This window comes from Fukomys damarensis, unplaced genomic scaffold, assembly GCF_012274545.1.
Source record: "Fukomys damarensis isolate Sample0158 unplaced genomic scaffold, DMR_v1.0_HiC HiC_scaffold_20, whole genome shotgun sequence".
Taxonomy (NCBI): domain Eukaryota; kingdom Metazoa; phylum Chordata; class Mammalia; order Rodentia; family Bathyergidae; genus Fukomys; species Fukomys damarensis.
In genome coordinates this window covers 31,071,047-31,097,609 of record NW_022900932.1, presented here as the reverse complement: position 1 = coordinate 31,097,609, position 26,563 = coordinate 31,071,047, and the positions used below count along the sequence as shown (strand labels likewise).

The following is a 26,563-nucleotide window of genomic DNA, read 5'->3' as shown; positions in this document are numbered from 1 at the left end:
TATATATATATGTATGTATATATTTAAGGCAGGTTACAGTAAAGGTATATCACTGTATGTGATTAATTCTATTAGTTCAAAATAAAGACAACATCTTAGGAAAGGCTAATTGTTTAAGTATTGTGCGGCACTATAAAAACATACAGAGTTAATCCCACGTGCTTATTCCTGGAAATAAGTATTTTCCTCAGAAAAGTTTTGTGAGACTTTGATGTAATGTGATATTTTATTTACATCAGAACATAAAACTTTACCTTACAGAATTGATATTTATTACACATTATTTGTTCTGCCCCACAAGATAGGAAAAAATGCCACAAGTGGTTAATTTTTAAGCATAATAGTGTTTTTCCCTCTTGTTAGAAATTTTAAATTCCTTAATTTTATCGAAGCCCTCCCTTTGTATGGTTTTTTACACTTGTTTGTATATTGTGTGCAAATTTCTCTTAGAAAGACATATCTTTAGGAACCTGACTTGCTGTATCCTTTCAAAATTAATTGCTTCAGCTTCCTCTTCTATTAACCAGGTAAAAAGTTGACAAAACACAAATCTTTTGGTTCCATTTGATTCTTGGTGGGAAAATAGTGATACAATGGATAGATAATATATATATATTATTGACCAACTTTAAGTAATAGGCCTGAGCGAACTCTTAGAGTTCAGACATCTTTTTAATGTGACACTATATATAGCATATGCATGTTTCTTTAGCATCTACACCCAGGAGTGGAGACATTGAATCATAATGTGTTCATTATTTCTACTTAACTAGAAATGCCAACTCATATAAGAGCGTAGCTATCCAGATCAACACAACTACAGAACAGTGTGTGAAAGATCTCCTTCCTCCACATCTAATAAACAGATGTCATTTATTGCCCTGGTTATAGATGTAAAGTAGTCTTTTCACCCATTACAAGGCTATCTGGATTTCTTCCTATGTGAAGTCTCACATGTTTACTAGACTACTTAGTCACTTATCTTTTTTGCAGAAATTCTATACTCTACATGGTGACTCTATCAATTTATAGGCCCATCAGCAATTCAAGAATTATCTTTATCCACATCCTCATTTCTCCTACATTTAGATTAATAGCCATCCTAACAAATAGCAACTTATTACAGTTCTGATTTATATTTCACTGATAATTTGTGATATTGAGAACATTTTCTCATGTCTGTTGGCCATCTTCATGCTGTGTTTTGAGAAGTCTTGCTTATTTTTTAACCAGATCATCATTATTGTCACTGAGTTATACAACTACATATATAGTTTCCATATTAATCCTTTATTAAATATTTGATTTGCAGATAGTTCCCCATTGTATAGTCTATCTTTTCATTTTGTGTATTACCTTCTTTCCTATGCAGATGCCTTTTAGTCTGATCTAATCTCACTGGTATATTTTTGCTTCTGTTTCTTGTATTTTTTTTGGTCTCATATACATGAAATAATTGCTATAACCTATACCATGAAGATTTTCCCTGCTTTCTTCTAGGTTTAGTATTTCAGAATTTATGATTCAGTCTTTAACACCCTTTGAGTTTATTTTGATGTACAGTTACATAAAGATCCAATATCTTTCTTTCATATGTGTATATGACTATGCTTTCTTCACTGTTTTTGATATCCTTGTTCATGATTAGTAGCCATATATAAATAGGCTTATTTTGTGGCACTCTATGTCCTATTGTTCTATACATCTGTTTTATGCCTATATAATTTTGTTTTGATTACTGCACTATTAAAATGAATGAGAAAGTATGATGCCTTCAATTTTATTCTTGCTCAAATTGTGTTGGCTTTTCATGGTTCTTTGTAGTTCCATAAAAAAATATTGATTTTTTAGAATTTTACTAAATAACACTTCTGTAATTTTGTCGGGGATCACATTGAATCTATATATCACTTCAGGTAATAAATATGTTTTAACAGTATTGACTTTTCCAATCTGTAAACATGAGTTTTTTATATTCACTTCTGTATTGTTTAATAGAGTGGGATTGTGCTTGGCATTTGATAGACTATTCCGAATCCTTATATCCTTCAACTCTAGTACATGTGTATTTACTCCTTACTAGTCACAAATTCTTTTTTTTTCTTTTTATTGAGTTTATTGGTACAATCTAGGTCTACAATACAGTTACATTCATCACTGGGATCCTGCACCTTCACATGACAGGTCTTGGTTCTCATTTTTTCCCCTTGTCCCTGCCCTCCCTTCACCCCCTCCTCTCCTCCCCACTAACAAACTCTTTATTTCCATTTTTTTATTTTCTCATATTTTTTTCTTTTCCCTTATTCCCTTTCCCCTACCCTTCCCACTTTCCCTACACCTTTAGTGCTTTTCTTCCTATTTCACACTCTTAATTTTCCCATTAGGATCTTGTGTACTATTATAGTTTTTCACACCAGAGAAACTATTTGGTATTTACACATGTGACTAGTCACAAATTCTGTATTTACTAATTCATCTCCTTAAAATTTACAAGTAATCACTAAATAAATATTTATGGCATTTTATGGTAGTTTAGACATTAAAACTTTGTGGTAACAGAGAGGCACATCCCAAACTTGGGTCAGAAGCACAATGAATCCTCTGCCTTCTTGGTTCAGCTATTATATTTTCAATAAGGACTGTTTTTTCCTCTATTTAGTGCCATGTTTTCCACAGTTTTGTACTTTTTGTCGATGATTTCACTACTTAAAATGGCCCAAACATAATGCTGAAGTGCCATCTGTCATGACTAGTACAAGAAAGCTGTGATATAACTTACAGGGAAAATTCATGTGTAATTTGAGCTTTATTCAGCCATGAATTTTAGTGCTGTTGGCTGTAAATTCAATGCTAATAAATCAACAATATGTTATATTCAGGAAAAGGAAAAGAGTTCACCAATCTCTATTTGAGACTATTCTGGAAAGTGATAACATCTACAGTGAATGGCAACATTCTGTAAAATATGAGAAAGTGGCTACATTTGAGGACTCATAACCAACTTTAAAAAGTCATTAGCATTGTTGTGAATCTGAAAACAAGAAATCTATGGTCATGCTACCTTATTTTTTTTTTGTAGAAAAAGAAACTATTTTCAGCTAATCCTGGTTGACTCATTTGCCTATGTTGAAATGTAATATTCATACAAAATGTTAAATAGTAGGTAAGTTAATTCTACAAATCAAGAAATATTAATAATTCCTGCTGCATGTTATGTGTTCTGTGGCAGGATGTGTTGTTAATGATAACAAGACTAGCTTGAGTTTCAAGGATATTCTTGGCAAATGAATATATGTAAGTCACATTTCAATAAGAATGTGAGCAGTGGCCTTGAGAAACCTAACTCTATACTTCTCCTTATGGCAATAGCTCCAGATTCACTAATTCACTCTGTGGTCACTTTCTAGAACATAACTATAACAAATAAGAGAGCTGACTGTCTACACAGAAGTTCCAGGTAAAACTGGAGTTTACAGTTAATTAATTAATTAATTAATTTCTTCGAAATTAACCAAGATTTGAGATCTCCTAATGCTGGTGCTGTTGAATTGAAAAATCACAACGAAAATTAGAAATGTTAAAATGTACAGAAGAGATCTTTACTGAATCCAACTCTGACATAAAAAGGGCAGAATTTGCAATCAGCTGGCTAGAAGACAAAAGAAGAGCTCAAAAGGGAAGGATAAAACTTGCCTATTAAAGAAAGTATAAAGCCCATGATATGGACAATGTCGAGAATGCTTTCCACACAGTGATTAGATTCAAAATGTTGCATGCTCATGAATCCATATTCTACTGTTGTAGTTTGAATCTAAAATGTGTGCCCCAAAAGATTTGTGTATTGAAGGCTTGATCCAAATGCAATAACTTTCAGAGGCAGGGATTTTAGAAGTGACCAGATCATGACATCTCTGACCTCATCAAAACATTAACCCCTTAATGGGTTCCTAATTGAATGGATTTTAGGGAGGTGACAGAAACTGTAGAATGTGGGGCTCCTCCAACCGCCCCCTCTCTTCCTTTTCTGCTTCTGTTTTCTGGCTGATAGACAGAGAACAGTCTCCACAATCACATATTTCTAATGCCATAATATTCTCCCTTGCTCAGGCTGAAAACAATGCAGCCAACTGATCATGTAATGAAAACACTGAAACATGAGCCAAATTAAATTTGTCTTAATTTCAGTTATTTTTCTCAGATATTTTTCCCAATGATTAGAAGACAATGAACACATTAGTAACTAGAATCAATATATGGAAAGCTATGTGATTTAAGAACTAACTCACCATAGTGGAAAATTTTGTCAACTAGCTTCACGAACAATATGGTAACCTCATAGCAATGAATATTTCTTCATCTTTTTAGGGCAAAACAATTACAAATCATTAAGATAGAGAAAGATAACTGTCAGTTGAGTATTTGAGGAAATTGAGAATACTCTAGTGAAAGAAATCGAGGTTGATATGTGATGGGCTTCACAAACTGTTTTGGTATGTGGTGTGTTCGGAGTATGTATCTTAAAACTATATTTCTTAAAAAGGTACAGCTAGAAGTAACGGCTGGAAAGTTATTCATATTGAAGCTAGCCATTAGAGATAACATCTGAACACACATATTATTTCAATAGTTAATTTGTCTGCACTGAGGCATTCTGTTGTCCCCTTACTCCCATAATTAATCAGAAATAGAGCAGGTTATACAGGGAATTTTCCTTTGGATAAAGTTTGTACCAAATGATGCTCAAGTACCTCCTAGCTCTAATTCTCCAATTCAGAGAATATTATTCTCATTTTGAGAAAATATATTAACACAAGATGATAAATAAATATTTAGACAATGAGCAGTATGAGAGTATAGAAAAATTGGCAGTTAGGTCAATGTGGCCTTTAATAAAAACCCACTTGCTTTGTATAAGTAATTCACCAGGGGACCTTGCTACATTATTTGGAATAATAGACTTAATCCCTCTTTTACATATGATTCAGCAGAGAATAAAACAAAAAGATTTGGAGGGTGCATAACATCTGTAACCACAGGGGTTACTGGGAGAAAGAAAGGGTGGATGCACAGCATTAATTAAATTACAAATGCAATTACTTCAGGGGAACTAAACACAGGCAACAGAATAGTCACTCATCAATAATTACAGTTAATTAATCATTCATGAAGGGTAAAAGATTGGTCCTCTAGAGCTGGACAGAACTAAATTTATATACTGGTGTCATCATTCTAACATTATGTTCCTACCTCAAGAATAACAGTATCTCTAGGCCTAAGCTTTCTCATTTGTAAGAACAAATCAATAATATCTCACTGAGTTTTATTAAAGACCACATCTGACAATGTACAAGCCTTAGTACAGTAACAAGTGCACACATAATACCCAAAAATGTTGGCACCAAGAACCAAAAACATCAATAGTATTATCACTGCACTATCTAGCTTGGAGCGTCACCAATGTTGTTATTTAAAAGATAAGAGAAAAGCAGTTTCTAAAAGAAAGGCTAAGCATTAGATATGGAATAAGGAAATGTTCCAGGTAACTAAAATACTGTGAAGGAGGGAATTTATGTGTAGTTTGTAAGACAAGACATAGTTAATTTGCTAATCAGATGATTGACATAGTCAAAGCAAAATTAATGAAAACTCCACTTTTCCCTTTGCTCATATTAAAAAAAAAAGATTTTATATATCATTGACTCTGAACTTCCTTTTGTTCAATTGACAAATCTTGCTCAAGTTCAAGTTTTTTTTGAAAATTTGACTACCTGTCACTACTACCACCATGGATGTCACCACCCTGGTCACAGAAATCATCTTTTACTACCCTAGGTGGCACTGTTATTGAAATAGTCTACCCTGAGAAAAATTAAAAAAAGTTTTAAATGACAAGAAATACAGTATGTCCTTTCCATGCCATATAGGAGTTCTACTTAGTTTTGGCTAAGACAGGTATAAGGTTCCCCTCAGCTTAGCTAAACTAGACATGCTTTTTCTGTCTCTAGCCTCAGGACTTCCCTTTGTTAGATCATTTACTTTTCAAAACTTGTAATTAGTTCTACATTTTTTTAAATATATGCAAACTTTTGTAAAAATCTTTTGCACCTTTAATGACAGAACTGTTTATTTTAAGAAGCTAGTAAACATTGTTTGAAATAGAATCTTGAAAGAAAATAGTGATACTGCCTTTAACTCTTCTGTGGGTGTCAATTGGCGAACTCAATAACCTAAAAATAGATAAAAACATTGTAAAATCAGGGTTAAATCAATGTATTGGACATGTGCCAATGACCAGTCTCTCAAAAACATCCTCTATACTGTTCCACTTCTTCTCCTCATTGCTAACAACCGTCTTGCTTTGTTTCAGTGGATTTGAGTTTAGACATTAACTCTGTCTTTACACAATATTACAATAGATTAGAATAAAATCTTTCTTCATTATTTAACTACATCTGGTGGAATGTTTTTCCCTGACATTCTCCAAAAGCATGTACATGCTTTTAATTTTATTAACTTTTAGCAGAACAAATTTTTACTCTTATTATTACAATCAAAGCAGGAGTGTTTGTTCTCACTGCTTCTGTTTAACATCGTACTAGGGACTCTATCTAGTGCAATAAGACAAGAAAGAGAAACAAGAGACCCACAAATTAAAAAGAAAGACATGAAATTGTCTTTTTGTATAGATGGCATAATTACCAAGGAATAAAACCCTACAGCAGTTAATGACTTAACAACTGGTTTGAATAAGTTTAGCAAAGTTAGTAAAGTATTCAAGATCCACACTCTAACATTAATCATATTTCTATGAACTAGTAACAAGCAAGTGGAAATCAAAATTTAAAAATAGCTTTTTCATTGACACAAAAATTACCAAATACTTAGGGTTAGATCTTCTACAAGATGAACATGGCCAATACAATGAAAACTTTGGTAGATGAATTTAAGGTACCCTAAATGAATATCATATTTATGGCACAGAAATCTCAATATTGTCAAGAAGGAAATTCACCCCAAATTCATCTCTACATTCAAGAAAAGGATGCAGTAAGTTTGTTTCCCAACAGGCTAGATAGCTTTTCCTATTTTTTCTTTTCTTTTTCTTTTCTTTTCTTTTTTTTCTTTTTTTTTTTTTTTGTCAAAGTTGACAAAACTATACAAAATTTCCAGCAGAAATGCAAAGGCCAAGAATACCAGAACAACTATGAAAGAAATATAGATGCTTATTTCCTTTTGCTCCTACTATCCCACCTTTTGTTGTTTTCTTTCTATTTCATGTTCTCTGTCTTTTTATAGAACCCCCATGTGACAGGATTTAGAACTCCTAGAATCTCTCAAATTCTCTTGCATACATGCAACATGTATAAAATCTTGTTATCCTCTCTCATAAATAGTAATTTTTTCACTTCTATTTGCCATATTCTTTTGTCATATAGAAGAAACTTAGAAAACTGAATTGTATAAACAGAATGGGATGCACATTATTTTCATTTTGAAGATTATGAAAAGTACAAAAGATAGACAGCAGAAACTTTAAAAGTACTCAAACATGGTAGAATTATATGACTGAATATCTATGCTATTCACAGCTATGAAATAACAAAGGAGAGTACATGAAAAATTACCTAGATATATTGTATAGACTTACAGATTGTAAATGAAAAGCAAGACAAAGAAGATTTCCTAACAAAAATATGGTGGGCCAGGGATTTAGCTCAGTGGTACACCACCTACCAAGTACAAGGTCCTAAGCTTGATCTCTGGTACAAAAAAAAAAAAAAACAAAGAAAAGAAAAGAAAAGAAAAGAAAAAAAAAACCTAGTGGAGAGAGCAAAAGAGGAATAACCTTGTTTCTCATAATAGAAAAATGTAAAAAGCAAGAGGAAGATATGACATAAATATATATACACCAAATATTAATTCCCCCGACTATATAAAACAAAACTAAATACTAAAAAATAAATAAGCACTAATACAATTGCAGTGGGGAACGTAAATACCCAACTATCACAAACAGATAAACTAGACAAAAAAATCAATAACAAAATATTAGAATTGAAACAAACTTTTAAACAAATGGACTTAATAGATGTCTACAGAGTGTTCCACTCCACAAAATCAAAATATACACTCTTTTCAGCTGCACATGTGTCATTCCCCAAAAGAGAGCACATACTAGCTCATAGAACACAATTAAATAAATACAAAGGAATTGAAGTTATCCCATGTATTTTATCACTAAGAGATAATGGCTCAATTAAGCTGGAGATCAATAGCATAAGAACTTCACAAACACATGGAATGTGAACAACACTCTCCTAAACAATCAATGGGTCACAGATGAAATTAAAGAAGAAATCAGTCAATTTTCACAAATAAATGGTAATGTCAATAGAATATGCAGGAATGTATGGGACATAATGAAAGCAGTTCTATGTGGAAAATTCATAGCAGTGAATGCCCACACTAGGAGAATAATGCAAGCTCAAATAAACAATCTAATGATGAATCTTAGGCTTCTAGAAAAAAACAGCAAGAAAAACCCAAAGCTCATACAAGAGAGGAAATTATAAAGCTCAGAGCAGAAATCAATGCAGTGGAAACTAAGAAAATGACACAAAAAAATCAATGAAGAGTGAGTTTTTCAAAAGAATAAATAAAATAGATAAACACTTAGCCAACCTTGTCCAAAAAAAAAGAAAAAGAAAAAAGAAAGAAAGAAAAGGCTCAGATCCATGCAATTAGGAATAAAAAAATGAAGTCACAACAGATCCAGCAGAAATCCAGAGGACCATCAATACCTACTTCAAGAACCTATACTCTAATAAAATAGAAAACACAGAAAAAATGGACAGATTTCTAGATCTAAACACCCCAATTACAATCAGTGAAATTGAAAATGTAATTAAAAGTTTTCCAACGAGGAAAAGTCCAGGTCCTGGTGGATTCAATGCTTAATTCTACAAGATGTTTAAAGAAGAACAACTGCCACTATTCTTGAAACTCTTCAATGAAGTTGACAGGGAAGCAATACTCTCAAATTCATTCCTGGAAGCATGTGTTACTTTTGATTCCAAAACCAGGGAAAGACCCAACTAAAAAGAGAACTACAGGTCAAACTCCTTAATGAACATAGATGTAAAAAATCCTCAATAAGATATTGGCAAACCAAATACACAGGGTAGTCAAGGAGATCATACACCCTGGCCAAGTAGGAATTACTCCAGGAATGCAAAGATGTTCAACATACAGAACACAACAAATGTAATGCACTATATTAACAGAGTAAAGGACAAAAAGTAAATGATCATCTCAATACATGCAGAAAAAACATTCAATGAAATTCAACACCCACTCAGGATAAAAACCCTGCAGAAAATTGGAATAGATGGTCTTTATCTCAACTTGATAAAGGCTATCTATGTAAAACCAACAGCCAACATCATATTAAATGGCCAAAAAGTGAAAACCTTCACATTAAAATCAGGAACAAGACAAGAATGCACACTATCACCAATCCTTTTAAATATAGTTCTGAAAACATAGCCACAGAAATTAGAGAGAAGAAAGAAATTAAAGCAATAAAGATAGGAAATGAAGAAGTTAAACTGTCATTATTTGCTGACAATATGATACTCCTCAAAGAAGACCCAAAAAATCTCTGCCAAAAGATTCCTAGAATTAATTGATACCTTCAGCAGAGTAGCTGGATACAAGGTCAGCACTCAAAAATCAATAGCCTTCTTGTACACAAAAAACAAACTCACTAAGAAATAAATTGGGGAAACAGTTCCTTTCACAATAGCATCCAAAAAAAATGAAGTATCTAGGAATCATTATAACAAAAGTAGCAAAAGACCTCTACACTGAAAACTACAGCACTCTGGAAAAAGAGATCAAAGAGGACATAAAAAAATGGAAAGATATACTCTTCCTGGGTAGGAAGAATCATCATAGTGAAAATGGCCAAACTACAAAAATGCTATACAGAGTCCATGCCATCCCAATTGAAATTCCAACAGTATATTTCACAGAACAAGAGAAAATAATCCAAAAATTCATTTGAAACCAGGAGACACCTAGAATAGCAAAAGCAATTCTATGCCACAGAGACATGGCAGGGGATGTCACAATCCCCAACTTGAATCTACAAAGCCATTGTGATTAAAAACAGCATGGTACTGGCAAAGAAAAAGACCTGAGGATCAGTGGAATAGATTGGAAGATGCAAAAATAACTCCAGATGTACTCAGCTACGCCATCTTTGACAAAGGAGCCAACTGTCCTCACTGGATGAAAGATAGCCTTTTTAATAAATGGGGTTGCAAAAACTACATTTCAATCTGCCAAAGATTATCTTTCACCATGCACTAAACTAAAATCTAAGTAAATTAAAGATCTAAATATTAAAAAAGAAACACTGTACAAGATCCCAGTAATTAATGTAACTGTACTGTATACATAGAATGTACCAATAAACTCAATTAAAAAAAAAAAAAGAAACACTAAACTTGCTGGATGACAATTTAGGTAGAACTCTTGAAGACATTGGCATATGAAAAAATTTTATGAACAAATCCTCAGTAGCACAGGAACTAGCACAAAGAAGCAACTGGAATCTCATATTATTAAAAAGCTTCTGCATGCAAGAGAAACCACCAACAGAGCTAAGAGACAAACTACAATGTGGGGAAAAAAAAATTTTTAACAGCTGTTCCTCAGACAAAGGACCATTTTCTAGGATATATAATGAACTCAAAAAGATCAGGCCCCCCAAATATAAAGACTCAATTCAAAAAATGACATCTGAAATGAACAGACATTTCTCAGACAAATAAGTAAAAGCAACAAATAAATACATGAAAAAATGTTCAACATTACTGGTCATTGGAGAGATGCAGATGAAAACAACACTGAGATTCCACCTCCCCCCAGAAAGAATGGTTTCTCTCAAGAAATTAACCAATAACAAATGTTGGTGGGGCTGTGGGGAGAAAGGAACCCTTCTCCATTGTTGGTGGGAGTGCAGACTGGTGCATCCACTATGGAAATCAATATGGAGATACCTCAAAGAATTAGGACTCGATGTTTCATTTTACCCAGCCATCCCTCTGCTTGGTATCTTTTCAAAAGAATTAAAAGAATCAGACCACAGTGTTATATGCATACTCATGTTTATAGCAACACAGTTTGGAATAGCTAAAACTTGGAAACAGCCCAATTCCCCACCATTGGAGATTGGATAAAGAAGATGTGTTTTTTTCTATAAAATAGAGTACTACTTAGCCATAAAGAGTGAGAAACTAGAAACATTCGTAGGAAAATGGATGCTTATTGAGGCCATGCTCTTAAGTGAAATAAATAGGACACACGTATAAATATCAAATAGTTTCTCTGGTGTGAAAAATTAAAAGTTCAAATAAGATCCAAATTGTACAACTGCCAATGTGAAATAGGAATAAAAGGGCTAAAGGTGTAGGGGAAGTGGAAAGGGTAGGGGAAAGGGAATAAGGGAAAGGAAAAAATATGAGAAAAGGAAAAAATGGAAACAAAATCTTTGTAAATAGTGGAGGAAGGAGGGAGTGAGGGAGGGCAGGTGTATGGGGAAAAAATGAGAACCAAGATTGGTCATGTAAAGGTACAAGATCCCAATGATAGATGTAACTGTACTGTATACTTAAAAAGTACCAATAAACTCAGTGCAAAAAAAAGTAAATTGTAAAATGAAAAATGCCCAATGTTCATAGATCAAGAAATAATTGCAAAAATACGACTATGACATAATCAAAAACTGCAAAAAGAAGCTGTTCAAAGTTATTTAATGTTAGCCTTGGTTGTGGACAAGGTATTGGATATATTTAATATGCATCTCTTTTTTAAATATATTTTTATTGGTACATTTTAGATATATAATAGTTACATTCATCATTGGGATCTTGTAACTTTACATGACATATCTTATTTTTCCCCATTCCCATAGCCTTAGCTTGCCACACATTAAAACTGGACCCCTATCTTTCACCATGCACTAAACTAAAATCAAAGTGGATTAAAGATCTAAATATTAAAACAGAAACACTAAACTTGTGGAAACATAAGATAGGTAGAACTCTTGAAGTCGCTGGCATAGAAAAAGACTTTATGTATAAATCGTCAGTAGCACGGGAACTAGAATAAAGAATCAACAACTGGGATCCCATCTTTTTGAAAAACTTCTGCACTGCAAGAGCAACCACCAACAGAGCTAATATGCATTTCTTGTGCTCTGTTTTTATTTTATAAATCCACAGTTTCTGATAAAGTACATACTGTCTCTTCCCTTCTCTACGTCGTATTGTGTCTCTTCGATTTCTCTGTAGGTTTTAATTTTCCTTTCACATCTTTCCTCATTTCCAGGGATCTACTTCTCTTCTGTTCTTCCCCAAATTGTTATATATCAGTATCTAGATTCTGAATCTAGAGAAGGTTAGTTGTTGTAACTTACCACTTCACAATTTTTCCCACAATATTTTCAAAAATAAATAAACAAATCTACAGTTTCAATTTTATGTGATATTTTGAATTCTCATCTGATTGAAATTTATCTGTGAACTGAATCTAGTCAGGAAGCATGAATGTCAGGGATGAGAAGCTATGGGCAAAATAAGATCGGGGATGTTCTGAAAGGTTATAGAAGGACCTCTTCTCAGGCAAGTCATTGTATATAATCCATATTTCTCACTTCTCCCAGCCCTACATTGAATTTGGCAGCATACATAAAAATTGAGTTTTCTCCGCACCCCTAAATCCCAGAGAAACTAAGTACGTTAGCAATTTCACTATTATTTTATTATGATAAATTCCATTTCTTTCTTCTCTTCCAACAACGTTGTCTGGCAAAGAGAAAATGATTACACATTTGAATCAGAGAGAAGGATGTGGCTCTGATAACAGAATCAACATAGTTTTTAATTTTGTAAACAAAGATATGGAAAAACTGTTCTGAAGTTTGAGTTCTTATTTGATGAAATCTGTGCATTCCTATTTTTTCATAGAAAGTCATCTCCAAAATTTAGATAATGAAGTTCAGTTTCATGTTGTTTTTTTGTTTTAGAGCACAATGTCTGTCCTGGGATTTTCAACATTTAAATATTTTAGTTTCTATCACCCCACATATTATGTTTCATATTCTTAGCCTATAATTCTATTCAATTAATTGAGAACTGAATCTTAACGCATTTATTTTTATATTATATTTCCTACATCAAAAGACATCACTAATCAGAAAAGAGAATTTTTCTTTTGCTATGCATCAAAACATGTTAGATTTCTTTCCATCTATCCCTGAACATTAACGGTATCTCTGTACCTGCCAGTATTCTCTCAGAAAACTATCACACCTTTATTTTCTAAGAGACTTGTACCTGTTTTAAACTTTTAGTTTTTAATCCTTGATTTAGAGTCTCAAAATGAATCACTGGGGAGCCATCATTTAAAACAAATATGAAATTTTAATCAATTAAGATGATAGAGTGTTTGAGAATCAAACTTCCTTAACCCTAACCATGAGGCTGTAGGATCTTGAGCAAGGTCCTTAATTCTGTTTCCTCATCTGTAAAGAAGAAATGATGAGAATGGCACCTACCTTGTAAACATAAAAACTTAATGGTTTGCTGCAAATTAAAATTTTCTCCTCTTTTGTGCATAGTAATTCAGTAATAAAAACTAATATTAATATTCTGGTTTTCACAGATGGTTTGAAAGGCTAGAATGATGACGCTAAGTACAGTTTGTTACATCCTCATACACCTTTTGGGATGGCACTACTTTCATGTTTTCTCTTACATCAAATACAAATCCAAGATTATTCTCTACTCAATGCAAATGGTACTCAGAAAGTCCAGTCTCTCTCAGTATCATGAAGTAAACAGCTTTTAATGTACTCTTTTCCAGTTTCTTCTAGATTGAAGAATAAATTCTAAGTGATACTTAAAATACACAATTTATGTTAGATTTTCTTCTAACAGCTGAAAAGATTTGAGTCTGGCAAAGGGCATGATATTTATAAATATGGCATTATATTTATAAATATAAATATGAGATAAAGTCAATAACCTTACTTTACTATCAAAAGCATAAAGTGACCTAAAATGGTTACAGCATGACTCAAATTCAGCCTCAAGATCTGATTTCTACAAGCAAACCCTTAAGTCTGTTTTCCTCAAAAATTCAGAGAAAAAACTTGCAATGTTGCCACTGAACTCTTATGTCTCAATGTTGCACTGTCTTAATTTCCCATGTATGAAGTTGTAAACTCAGTGTTCGTTGCCATTCCTTAGTACACATTGCTTTATTGCCTTTCAATTCTTATTTTAGTGAGAATTCTACTACATAATAGTTTCTCTGGTGTGAATAATCTGCAATAATACAGAAGATCCTAATAAGATTACTGGCACTGAGAAATGGGAAGAAAGGAGCTAAAGTATAGGGAAGGTGGGATGGGTAGGGGAAGGGTAAAAAGGGAAAAGAAAAACACGTGAGATAATGAAAAGATGGAAATAAAGTGGTGGTAGATGGGGAGGAGAGGAGGGGGTGAAGGGAGGGCAGGGACAAGGGGAAAAATGAGAACCAAGACTTGTTATGTAGAGGTACAAGATCCCAATAATAAATGTAACTGTACTGTATCCCTAAAATGTACCAATAAACTCAATTAAAGCTGAAAAAAAGTTCTTTATTTTAAAACTCCTATACTTATGAGTGTTTAGAAAGATGTGCTGTATTTATTTTTACAAGGTCTGCTGCTAAAAGAAAATTTCAAATATATTTATAGATACCTAATTTTTATAGGAAATTACCAGGGTAAGTCATGAAGTGAGTTTCCACTGGTGATATGGAAGAGAAGAGTAAAAGATAAGATTTGTGTTCATATCTTCTGAAATGAACAAAATTTACCCCAGAAAATTACCAAGATCTACAGGAAAGTAAAAGCAATATAATTTGATCAATTTTTAAAATTTTGGTCTCATATCTTTGCTTCCAATTCCATTCATAATGCATTCTTTTTGAATGGGCTAATATTCTTATACTATAATTTTATTTGTATAATGCTTCAAATTAAAATAACTAAAGAGATTCCAGAGAATTTTGAAAGAAAGTCAATTACAGGCTTTGTCTGGGTGGATGCAAGAAGAAGAGCTGGTCATCTGGTTATGTCAGAAAGTGAAAAAAATGTAGAGTGGCAAGACACAAGGATATAGCAGCCAGCTTGAAGGGGCCTCCATTCGCTAAAAGAGAGACAATCTGAGGTCCTCCAAAAAATTAAGGAGCACAGTAAATTATAAAATTTACAAAAAAGGATAGAAAATTAAGATACTCTACCAACAGAAATAGATAAAACCTTAAAAAAAAATAGCATAGAAGCAGTTATGAGGACAAGCTCTTCATGTTGGATGCCCAAATGCTGCTTGGTAAAAATGGAGAGCACACTGAAGTTGGAAAAAATCAGTACTTTTTAACCATCACAGTTAGCAGTATTTCATATGTGTATCATTGACAGATGATGGGAACATGTGGGGTAGCAAGCAGAATTTTTGCAGTTCTAAAACATCTCCAGACAGATTGCTCATCAGTTATAAAGGAAAAATTCTAAGTATAGCTTGTTAAGAACAACACCTTGACCAGATTATAAGAGTTACTATCACCAAGGAAGGACAGGTAGATACTGTGTAATTTTGTATATGATATGCTAAAAAGTTTCCAGTGTCATTTATTTATGGCAATGTGTTCTAGTTAGGCATTTATGTGCTGTATCATGTATCCAAAACTTGAATCTAATTCTGAGTAAACATTAGACAAGCTCAATATGTAGGGTACTTTATTGAAAGTTGATTGTACTCCAAATATTAATGTAATAAAACACAAGGAAAAGACAAAAATATACCTTGGTTAAAGTAACTGAATAATTAATGTCATGCGAGATCCAAATCTGGTTCTTAATGGAAAGAGTAAAAGATACTCTCCAGGGCATTGCTGATTCAAAAACTGAAATACAACTAACATATCTGATAAAATTATTTTATCAAAGATAAATTACTTAAATTGACAAATGTTTTCTAATGCAAAGGGTAACCTTATTATTACTTCATTAAGTTTATTGGTATTCTTTAGGTGTACAGTACAGTTACATTCATCATTGGGATCTTGTACCTTTACATGATGAATCTTGGTTCTTATTTTTCCCCCATTCCTCTGCCCTCCCTTCACCCCCTCCACTCTTCCCTATTTACAAAGACTTTGTTTCCATTTTTTCCCTTTTCTCATATTTTTTCTTTCCCCCTCTTTCCTTTCCCCTACCTTTCCCACTTCCTCTACTCCTTTAGACCTTTTCTTCTTATTTTACATTATCAATTATACAATTTTGATATTTATGCTTAAGAAATACCCTATAGTTAAGGGGATACCATATTTAAGTATATTCTCAAATGATTTTGAAAAGGGAGAGAGTTATAGATAGTGCATTAATTTTCTATTGGTACAAAATACATTAGCAAAAATCTTACATGTTAAAACAATATCCATTGATTCTGATCCCATTGTATTACTCACAATGGTTCCAGGAGTCCTCACACTCTGAATCTTTCTGATCCTCCCTTCTGCCACATTTGCTGACATCTGACTTTCAGAAGACTCTCACCAGTATAATCGTTTTATCTTCAGGCCAACTGACTGGGGACTTTAATTAACATTTGAAAAATCTCTTCACAGAAGTACCTAGAATAATTTTTAATTAGATGACTAAGAAACTCATCTCTAGAGGCTGAGATGTGGACATTTTTAGAAATCTGCATTTACAGCAAGGGGGAAATATTTTGAGGGAGATTGGTGGCAATGTGTCTTTTTCACTGAAATAAAATTTTAAAATTTAAACATTTATCATATTTTCTGATCAAACCTTATATTTGGAGTGCCCTGCACTTTGACAGACATAAGAAAAATATGTCCCATTTCAAATGAATCAGTGGCTGGGGATTTATCTCAGTGGTTCCAGCACCTGCCTCGCAAGCACAAGGACCTAAGTTGAATCCCCGGTACCCCCCCAAAAAAAAAATCATGACCAAATGAATCAGTGAAGACAAATGCATAATATTCCTGCTTAAACCAACGTGGACCTGTAAGGATCCTGTCAAAGAAGCCTGTATAGAAAGGTGATAAATGCCAGAAAAATTTGTGCTATGTCAAAGGCAAAGAGAAAGAACACAGAGTTATAAGTAAATCTTCCAGAATGTGTGTCACTTCTGTTGGGTGATTTTGTAATGCAAAATTCCAATTAACAAGGGAGGCTGGTGTCTCTAAAGAATCAATTAAACCTTCCAATAAGAATCAGACATTTTCCCAGTCCAGCAGTGTGACATTAGACAAACAGACAAGAATTAATATAGCTTTGCCTTGGTATTTGTCATTAATTGGTCCCAGGAGGTGCAACAAGCATCCAAAACAAGAAGTTCTAAGCAAACTGTTTTAGCTGGAAAGATTAACTAGTCACAAGGCAGTTGACACCAAGTTCTAGCTCAAAAGTTAAGTACTATACAAAAGGTGAGTAGTGGAACAAAATTTTCACTTCAAAATGCATTGAATACCAAATTAATGATTTTCCCAGAAGTTGAATATTAAGACATGACTGTAATGTAAAGTTCAGTTAAATGGTACTTTTCCTTTATCCTGGTTTCATTTCATGTCTTCATGCTACTTGGTGCTTAAAGAATTATAAGTCAGATACTGACAATGGGAGGAATCAAGACCCCAAATATTGCATCTTCCACAAGTTAGAACTATATATATAATTTTGATATTTAAAGAAATATTCTGACCCTAGAAGTTGGGGACACAGAATAGTTTATGACCAGTTTTCTCCAACAGAGATGGAACATGTTTTCTACCATGCTTATGTGTTACACTTGTCAGTAATCTTCTAAATTAGATGAACTATAGTTAGCACGTCTACTCAATCCTTTTATTCATTTGGTCTCTTTAAATTTGGCTAAGTTATGTTCCTTTGCATTCACAGTAATTGTCCTTTTGATTGGAATTTTGGAGGGTGACAAGTAGAATGTTTAGAATTAAAAAGTATACTTCTTAATAACAATATGAGTTATTGAGTGCATGGACATGAGTCACTTCATTTCATTCCTTGTTTTCTTTTCTAATTCTAACTCAAACCACCTGATAAATTTACCAGACAAAAATCTATTTATCAGTAAAACCTATTTATCTTGTACATGTATGGCAAAAATATGTCCATATATGAAATGCCTAAACTATAGAAAATGCTGAACCAAATCATTACAACACTGCACTTGGCCATCTGCCAGATCACCAAACCATGTTGTTAGGAGGAGCAAACTCTCATGTAAATTATAAACCATGTAACTCATAGTGCAAAATTTCTGACAACCTATGTGGAGATGATAACTTGAAGGAAAGCTGGCCAAAAAGTCCATTAAGGTTTAGAAAACACACACTGCATGAGCTATCCTTTGGAATTCAATTAAATTTGGGCACATTACTCATTGGATTTTGAGGAGCATTGATTATGTGGCATTCCATACAGGCTCATACCTTAATTACTTTTTATCTTCATTCTGCCTTATAAAGAGTGTACTTATTTCAGTTTCTAGTGACTTTTTACATATTAAGAATCAAAAAGTGGGCCAGGAATTTAGCTCAGCGGTTTGGGAGCCTGCCTTGCAAGCACAAGGACCCTAGTTCAATCCCCGGTACAAAAAAAAGAAAAAGAAAGAATAAAAAAGTAATAGACTCACAGATGATACTCCGGTATAGAGGGAATAGCAGCTTTGTGGAAAAAAATTCTTAGAAAACAACATCTGAGATAGCATTTAATTTCTCAATAACCTTAAATTGAATATTGCAAAATGTGTTCCTCTTTATTATGAAATATTTAAAGTTGATTTCTTGGTAAAATGTCTATTAGTTGTACATAAATATTAACTGTGAACATAGAAGCAAATGTGATGTTTTTCTTTTGTCCTAGAAACTCAGGAAGCATGTCAGACTAAGTTGATTGAAAAGCTATCATTATTTGCTGACGATATGATAATCCACATTGAAGACCCAAAAAATTCCACCAAAAGATTTCTAGACTTCATTGACACCTTTAGCAGAGTAGCTGGCTACAAGGTCAACACTCAAAAATCAATAGCCTTCTTGTACACAAACAACAGACTCACTGACAAAGATATTAGGGAAACAATTCCTTTCACAATAACATCCAAAATAAATGAAGTATCTAGGAATCAGTCTAACGAAAGAAGCAAAAGACCTCTACACTGAAAACTATACAGCACTCTGAAAAAAGAGATCGAAGAGGATATTAATTCTGTTTTTGACACTACTTAATGCTTTATAATATTTTAAGTCCTAATAATTTCTGTGGACCTGTCATCGCACATTATCTCATTTTGCGTCCCAGGTTTGCGGTTTCATCAGATATTTTTAGTGTTTATAAAAAAACTGGTTTATAAAGGAAGAGAAGCTAAGAGAGGATTTGGTGTAGCTTTTTCTGAGTGAGAGGAGATGGAGGAGTGAGGGGAGGCGGGAGAAAGGGAAAAGGGAGAGAGGAAAAGGAGAGAATATGCTTTAGGAAAAAGAGACTGAAAAACCAAGAAAGGTAAAAACGGAGAGAAAAGGGGAGACCCATTTGTAACTGAAAGTCAAACTTATTTCCACAGCACAAAGCTTGCTTACTCTAGTTTTCTCAAGACACTTTTCAAAACTCTTTGATTTTGTGCTTGTTATATTCTGCTGTGTATATTTTCACGTTTGTTTAGAATAAAAGTTCTTAATAAGGAATATATTACATTGAAGCAAACACCTCTACCAAACATCAAAAAGAGAAAAAGGAATTTTGACACTCCCTCATTGAGTCAATAATGAAATGTGAACCAACTGATAACGCAGCATAATACACCAGTGTAGTATTGTGGGCAAAAGTAAATATTCAGGCTTTTTCTGCGGTGGAATACAGAATCAATTCATTTACATGCATCACATCTTTGTAATTTTATTTAATATATTTGCAGAAAATGGTGACAATATAGGAAGCAACAAAGACGAAAAGAGAAAGGCTTTCTTGATTTTTACCATCAGCTTAATTCAATACTGCAGAATTATAGAGGAGGAATACAAAAAGACTGCAAAGCTAACAAAACACCAGGTCGTACACATTACTGAATCTGCAGAAATGGGGTGTTTTGTGTGTTTTTGTACCGGAAGGCACTAGTAATAAGATATTTAAATTGTTCATTTAGGGCTGAGGATTTAGGTCAGTGGTTCTGCTGCATGCCTCGCAAGTGCAAGGACCTGAGTTTGATCCCTAGTACCAAAAAATAAAAAATAAAATAAATAAATAAATAAAAAGTAATAAATTTAAAAATAATAAATTGTTCATTTAATTTTAAAATGCACTTTAAAAACAAAGTACTTAACAATTTTACCTTTGGTACATGTGATTTTGGCTTTTATAGTTTACAAGGTATTTTTAACTATAATATCTCATCTGAGGTTCTATACACCTGTGGTTTAGGACAAACTCACCAAACAGGAAAATGGTGCATTTGGTGCGTTCATAATTCAATAGTAAAAGTAAAATTAAAATTCATATATTTTGACTCCTGTGCTCATACTGAAGTTTCAATATAGATACTAATTTTTAATCTTTACAAAGTCTATTTGTTAAGATTTAAAAAACTATGCTCCTCTTAAAAGAAGATGAGTATTCCTATTAAAGTCTGAAAATATATTGGTACAAAATAAACGTATGTGGAAAAATAAACAGACAAATTTCTAATAATTAAACTTTTCTTATTTTATGTGAAACGTTTATTAAAGTATAGCATGTATGCCAGAGAAAAACCCAAATCATACATGCATAGTTCATGCTTTTTTTTTTCAGCTTTAATTGAGTTTATTGGTACATTTTAGGGATACAGTACAGTTACATTCATTGTTGGGATCTTGTACCTCTACATGACAAGTCTTGATTCTCATTTTTTCCCCTTACCTCTGCCCTCCCTTCACCCCCTCCTCCCCTCCCCATCTACAAACACTTTATTTTCATCTTTTCATTCTCTCACATTTTTTTCTTTTCCCTTAGCTCATGCTTTTTTAAAATGTGAATACATCATCTTGATGAAAATAAGACCATGACTAGTACCTACAAAATTTTCCCCATGCCATTTCCTAGTCACTATGTCTGCAAGGTAAGCACTACCCTGATTTCTAATATTATAAATTAGACATAGAACTTTATTTCAATGGAAATATGATATTCATTTTATATAACTTAAAATCAGCATTCTCTAGTCCACCACCAGAGTATTATTGCTACTAAAAGCAACTCTGCATATGCAGTACATCTTCTATATCTACTGTTTTAGTTTTTTAAGATTTGTCTTTAAATATTAGAAGAAGTTCTACCTTCCAAGCTTACTTTATGGCATTCCATAAAGACAGAATGCTGCATGTCTGCAACACTTTTACCATATGTTTCCAGACCCATCTACTACCTTCTTAGACAAGAAGACACCCAACTTTGCTTTCTATGCCAGGGCACACTGACCAGTTCTTTTTAGTTGCACTTTTTTATTTCACAAAATTATTTTAAATATTGTTCCTTCCAGAAACTAGTATTTGTTTAACAAATATCTTTTCTCTGCTTAGTTCTGTGATATTAATAAGAAGAATTTCTAGCAATCCAGCAAGACAAAGAAGAAAAATACATTCAAGAAAGATTTTTCCATTGCTACTTATTTACACCTTCAGAGTACATTGTTCTAGATTTGTCTCACTGTGAAAGTCATTGATAAGAAATTATAAGTAAAAATAACTTTCATTATGAGTTCGTTGATTAGTCATATATTGAGTTAATGTTATAAAAGCCTAAATCATTTTCAGAAAGTATCACATCATCCTTGTGGAATCTAGAAACTATTGTTTTACTCATCCAAGTAATTTTATCAACAACTAACCCACCAAAGTTTTAGGACACAGATTTTTCTGCAGATTGGGAGACTGTCATAGAATAACAGTTATAATTAATGCTAACATTAAAGTTGTTCTAACACTTAACCATCCCTCGCATAATTATCCCCACTCATAATAAAAGAACAATGAACTACAAGTCCATAAACATAATGCTTGGAATCACCATCCTTTTGTGGAAGTATCATAATTTCACAAGCCATATTCTTCTTTTAAAATGTGAATTATCAATAACAATCCACATCTTTTCCATTTTAGTCTATATCTTGTGCTGCTTTGATATATTAACAGTGCTGGGCATGTATGAATTTTATAAATATTTACTAATGATGACATCAATGCATCTTAGTGAGAAAAATTCAAAGAAGCCCAAATCAGACCCTATCTGTTCAGTGTTTTCCTCAGAATGCATCATTGCTACATTTCCTAAATATCTTCAATTCCAACTGGACCAAAACATAATGCAATACTGCTCTCAAAAAAATGGAGAAAGCTGACCTTTCAAATCATTGTAATCACTTATCAAAATGACTCAGATTAGATGAATAAGTGAAGAAAAAAATAGTTCCAATTTATATTCTGCCAGTCTATGCTTTTACTGAACAAAACAGCATATACCACTAATAAAATCCAAAGTTGTGCTTAAAACAATGATTACTGGCCAAAACAAGCAAAACAAATAAAAATAAAACCACTCACTCTGTGCTGCAGTTTTGACAGAATGCTTTTCCTCTAATCTTTTAGCTCTTGCATCTCAAAATGCAAATCTATGTGAATGAAAGTACATCATACCATATAAATGACCATAGGTGTTCATCTAATAGTTCAATGTTTATCTTCAAAAATATTTTAACAGATTTCTATGCAAATGCAAAGTAAAATTAAAATGCCATATGAAGTAGGTATTTATAAAATTTATGCATATAGTTTTAAATCAGAACTAACCTGACATTCTTCTAAAAGAAAATATTGAAAATGAATTTCCTCATGTTGGCAGATTGATTCCATGTAGAAATCTATAAAGAAAATTGCTTCCATCTAGAATAACAAAAAGTAATTTTAAATTACAGTACAATCTCATCTCTAAAGAACTTCTTGACCTTTAGGGAAGAAGATTAAGTAATATTATTTATTTCCAAGTAGAACATGCCATGAAGGGTAAAAGCACTCAACCAGGTACAAGGACAGAGGAACTGTCTGAGTACTTGGTGTGGAGCATTTCAGTTTCAAATTGCATTTTAACCTTTCCTGATAAAAATCTTACCTACCTAGACTCACAGTGTGAGCCTTCTTTAAGTTCTTAAGAGTTATTTATCTACTTTTTATAACATTGGCTCATTTGGGACATACTTTGTATAATATTCTCTTACTTCTAAATGATTATGGTTTGAGTATGTTGTCCATTATGAATATTCTTGCTTTTTGGCCTTTTCTTGCCCTCAGATGTAACTTCTTGCTACTGTTTAGAATCTCAATGTAGAATGATCTTCTAATTTTCTGGAAATTTTGCACATGGTGTCGGAACTTGTTTGGAATGTTTTCCTGACAGATTTGGGGCTATTTTCATCAGCCAATATGGATCACTATCTTCATTTATAAAAGTAGAGATGCACCCTACTTCATGGGAAAGATTAAGCATTAGTACTAAGCAATAATATGTAAAATGTATATCGAAGTCCCTCTCAGAAGGAAGATTGAATAGGGCATTTTATACCAATATCCTATGATGTAGAGAGCCACATAATTAGGTGTATCAAATTGATGTTGCAATGGATATTTTCCAAGCTCTTTGGCCTGCAAATGCATAAATACCTTACCAAACATATATTCGCATCTTATATGTACAGGGCTCCTGATACAGAACCTGAGTATGCAAAACATGTGTCTAGTGTTTGCAGATCGCAGGAATAGGCTCACTAAACTAGTTCTTGGCATTAATATTGAAACAACTGCTTCAGATCTTAAGTATCTCTCAATTTCTGCAGAAACCAACCTGCTAGGAATGCCTGACTGAAGGGGGCAAGCAGAGATCAAAGACAAGACATAGAGATAATTTTGAAAGAGGGGTCATGGGGCTCTTGCCTCTAGTAGACAAAGAGCCCTGAGCATCTGGCTCACTCTGCTTTCGCTTAACTTAGGTAAGGAAGTAAGTAATTAGGTTAATGGAAAATCCATGTTTCTCATTATTTCCAAATGTACCTAGGTAAGTATTTATCTAAACTAGATTTCAGCTGTTGACTTCTCTGGAACTTGCAACTTGCCAGCATGCTGGTATGTTGCCAAAGGAGGATTAGCTTGCTGAGCCCTCCTTTATAATGACAGGGAAGGTTGACTGGGCATCAATACTTATGTCTAGTGTCCAACAAGTTTCTCTAAAAAAAAGATTTGAAAAAAAAGTGTATCATTTTTGCAAACATTAACAATTTCTATATTATTTTATTATGTTCTTAATACTTAGATTCTTTTTTTAAAGAAGAAAATAAAAGAATAGCCTAATAAGATGTTTTCTTAAGATCCATCATAATAGTCTGGAAGGAAAACTGATATAAATTAATACTTTTTAAAATTTTGGAATATATGTGGGTTTGTTTATTGGTACTGGGGATCAACCTCAAGGCTTTGCATTTGCAAAGCAGGCAGCAGAACCACCGAGCTAAATCCCCGGCCCTTAGGGTCTATTTATTTTTAATATGGGCTACCAAATTTTTCTTACCTTAGAGTAGGCAGTACTATGATTAAAAAACAAACCTATGTTCAACTATGACTGTATCTATCAATTTTTACTACTAGATTAATTCATATAAAAACTGCAGCATATTTTTAATTTAACCATAAGAATCAACTTAGACATGTACCAAAAAATAAGCATGTTCCTCTGCCCTCTCTTGTAGATTTTTTATTAATGTGTGAATTGATGCAAATAGTAAGGTGTTTCTTTAACAACAATATGTTTAAACTAGAATGGTATGGAAAAATTTTACAATAATGCATTAGCAGTTAAGACATCCATGACAGATAAGCAGTTCTGCTAAACAATGTCACCCAGAGACACAGAATAGCAAATTAAGGCTGCCACTCTCAAAAAGTAGCTTCCTTCTTTTAACCCAAGATATCTATTCCAATCGTTACTATTCCCAGTTGTGGTAAAGAAGAAAATCAAAACAAGAGACACTGTTTAAGAAGATAACCAAGATACATCATTTTTACTGTTCACTTTACACGGAGCCTACTTTACAATTGAGCTGAGTATTATGACCTGACCAGGGATAGCTGCAGGAGGCTGAGAAAGATGAGTAGGTATCATGCATTTAACTAGGGATCCACTTATTTTCTTGTCTTTTCATTGCTGACCTAAGAAATACTGCATCTTTTTAAGCTATGACAAATAATTGTTACATTATTTATATAGTAAAGAGAGCCTCTCTTCGAGTTATTGTGAAAATGAAACAATGTTTGCAAATTTTTACAGAAATTTGGGGTTAGTAAAAGAAGCTGAAACCCCACAAACCACTGAGGTTAAATATCAACGACTGTATATATGCTACTGTATCAGATTTATTCCAGCTTAGTAATGAAAGAAACAATGCTACAGTACAAATACATTTTCAAAATTTTCTAACTCACACAGTATTTGCTAGAAATCGATTGAGATTATAATTCCCTAGAGTCTAACATGTTGAGTAAACTAGTTTGTAAAACAGAAAATACAAAAGTTATGTTCTTATTAGATAAGAAGTCAACAGTTTTAAAGATCCAATAATATTATGGGCTTATGAAACTTAGATTTATATGAATATATTCCCCAAATAATAATCATATTAAATTTTCCCTGAATCTAGAGACCATATTGAATAATTTAGAGGCATTTCAATCAGACAAATACCTAATGCTATTTACAGTATTACTATTTCCCAAGAAATCCATGTTAAATATTTTATATTGCAGTATGCTTATTTAATGAAAAGGCGTTAAGTTCTAAAAGTAGAAATTAAAGAAGTAGCATTTTTCATCTTGCTCTGGCATATCTACAATCTAATAAGCTATTAAAACTCAAAAATCCTCAATGCTTACACTTGTGTATATGATTATACATGTCTTTTTATCTTTTTTTGTAAATATGAATATTAAATATAGTCTACAATTTCATTGAACATAATTCTAATAAAGTAGTCATAGCCATGGAAATGATGTCTTATATGCTACACTGCCCTATCAACAAATATGCTCACAAGATATCTTGTGGAGAATAAGTGGAAAAAAGTTATTATCTTCTCTCTATTACCTTCAATGATCATTTATCTGACTGTACCTTATCAGAAAAAGACATTTTAACACATTTACCCACACAGTGTGCTGATGACTATTTATAAAGGCAATTGAATTCACTTCTTGAAAATTAGTCTAATGATTTCAGGTATCCATTTGTTGGTAAAAGTAAATGAGACTTGACAAGATCTAGGAATTGAATCACACCACAGTGATTGTCATACTTCTATTATTCTTCCCACACTTGCATGGATAAATTAAG

The 26,563-nt window shown here is 32.9% G+C and overlaps 1 long non-coding RNA gene across 1 annotated transcript in view; it reads right to left on the bottom strand.

Moving 5' to 3' along the window:
- The window catches only part of LOC104867212, a 196,278-nt gene that overhangs the window by 144,688 nt on the left and 25,027 nt on the right, over positions 1 to 26,563 (bottom strand). The window lies entirely within an intron of this gene.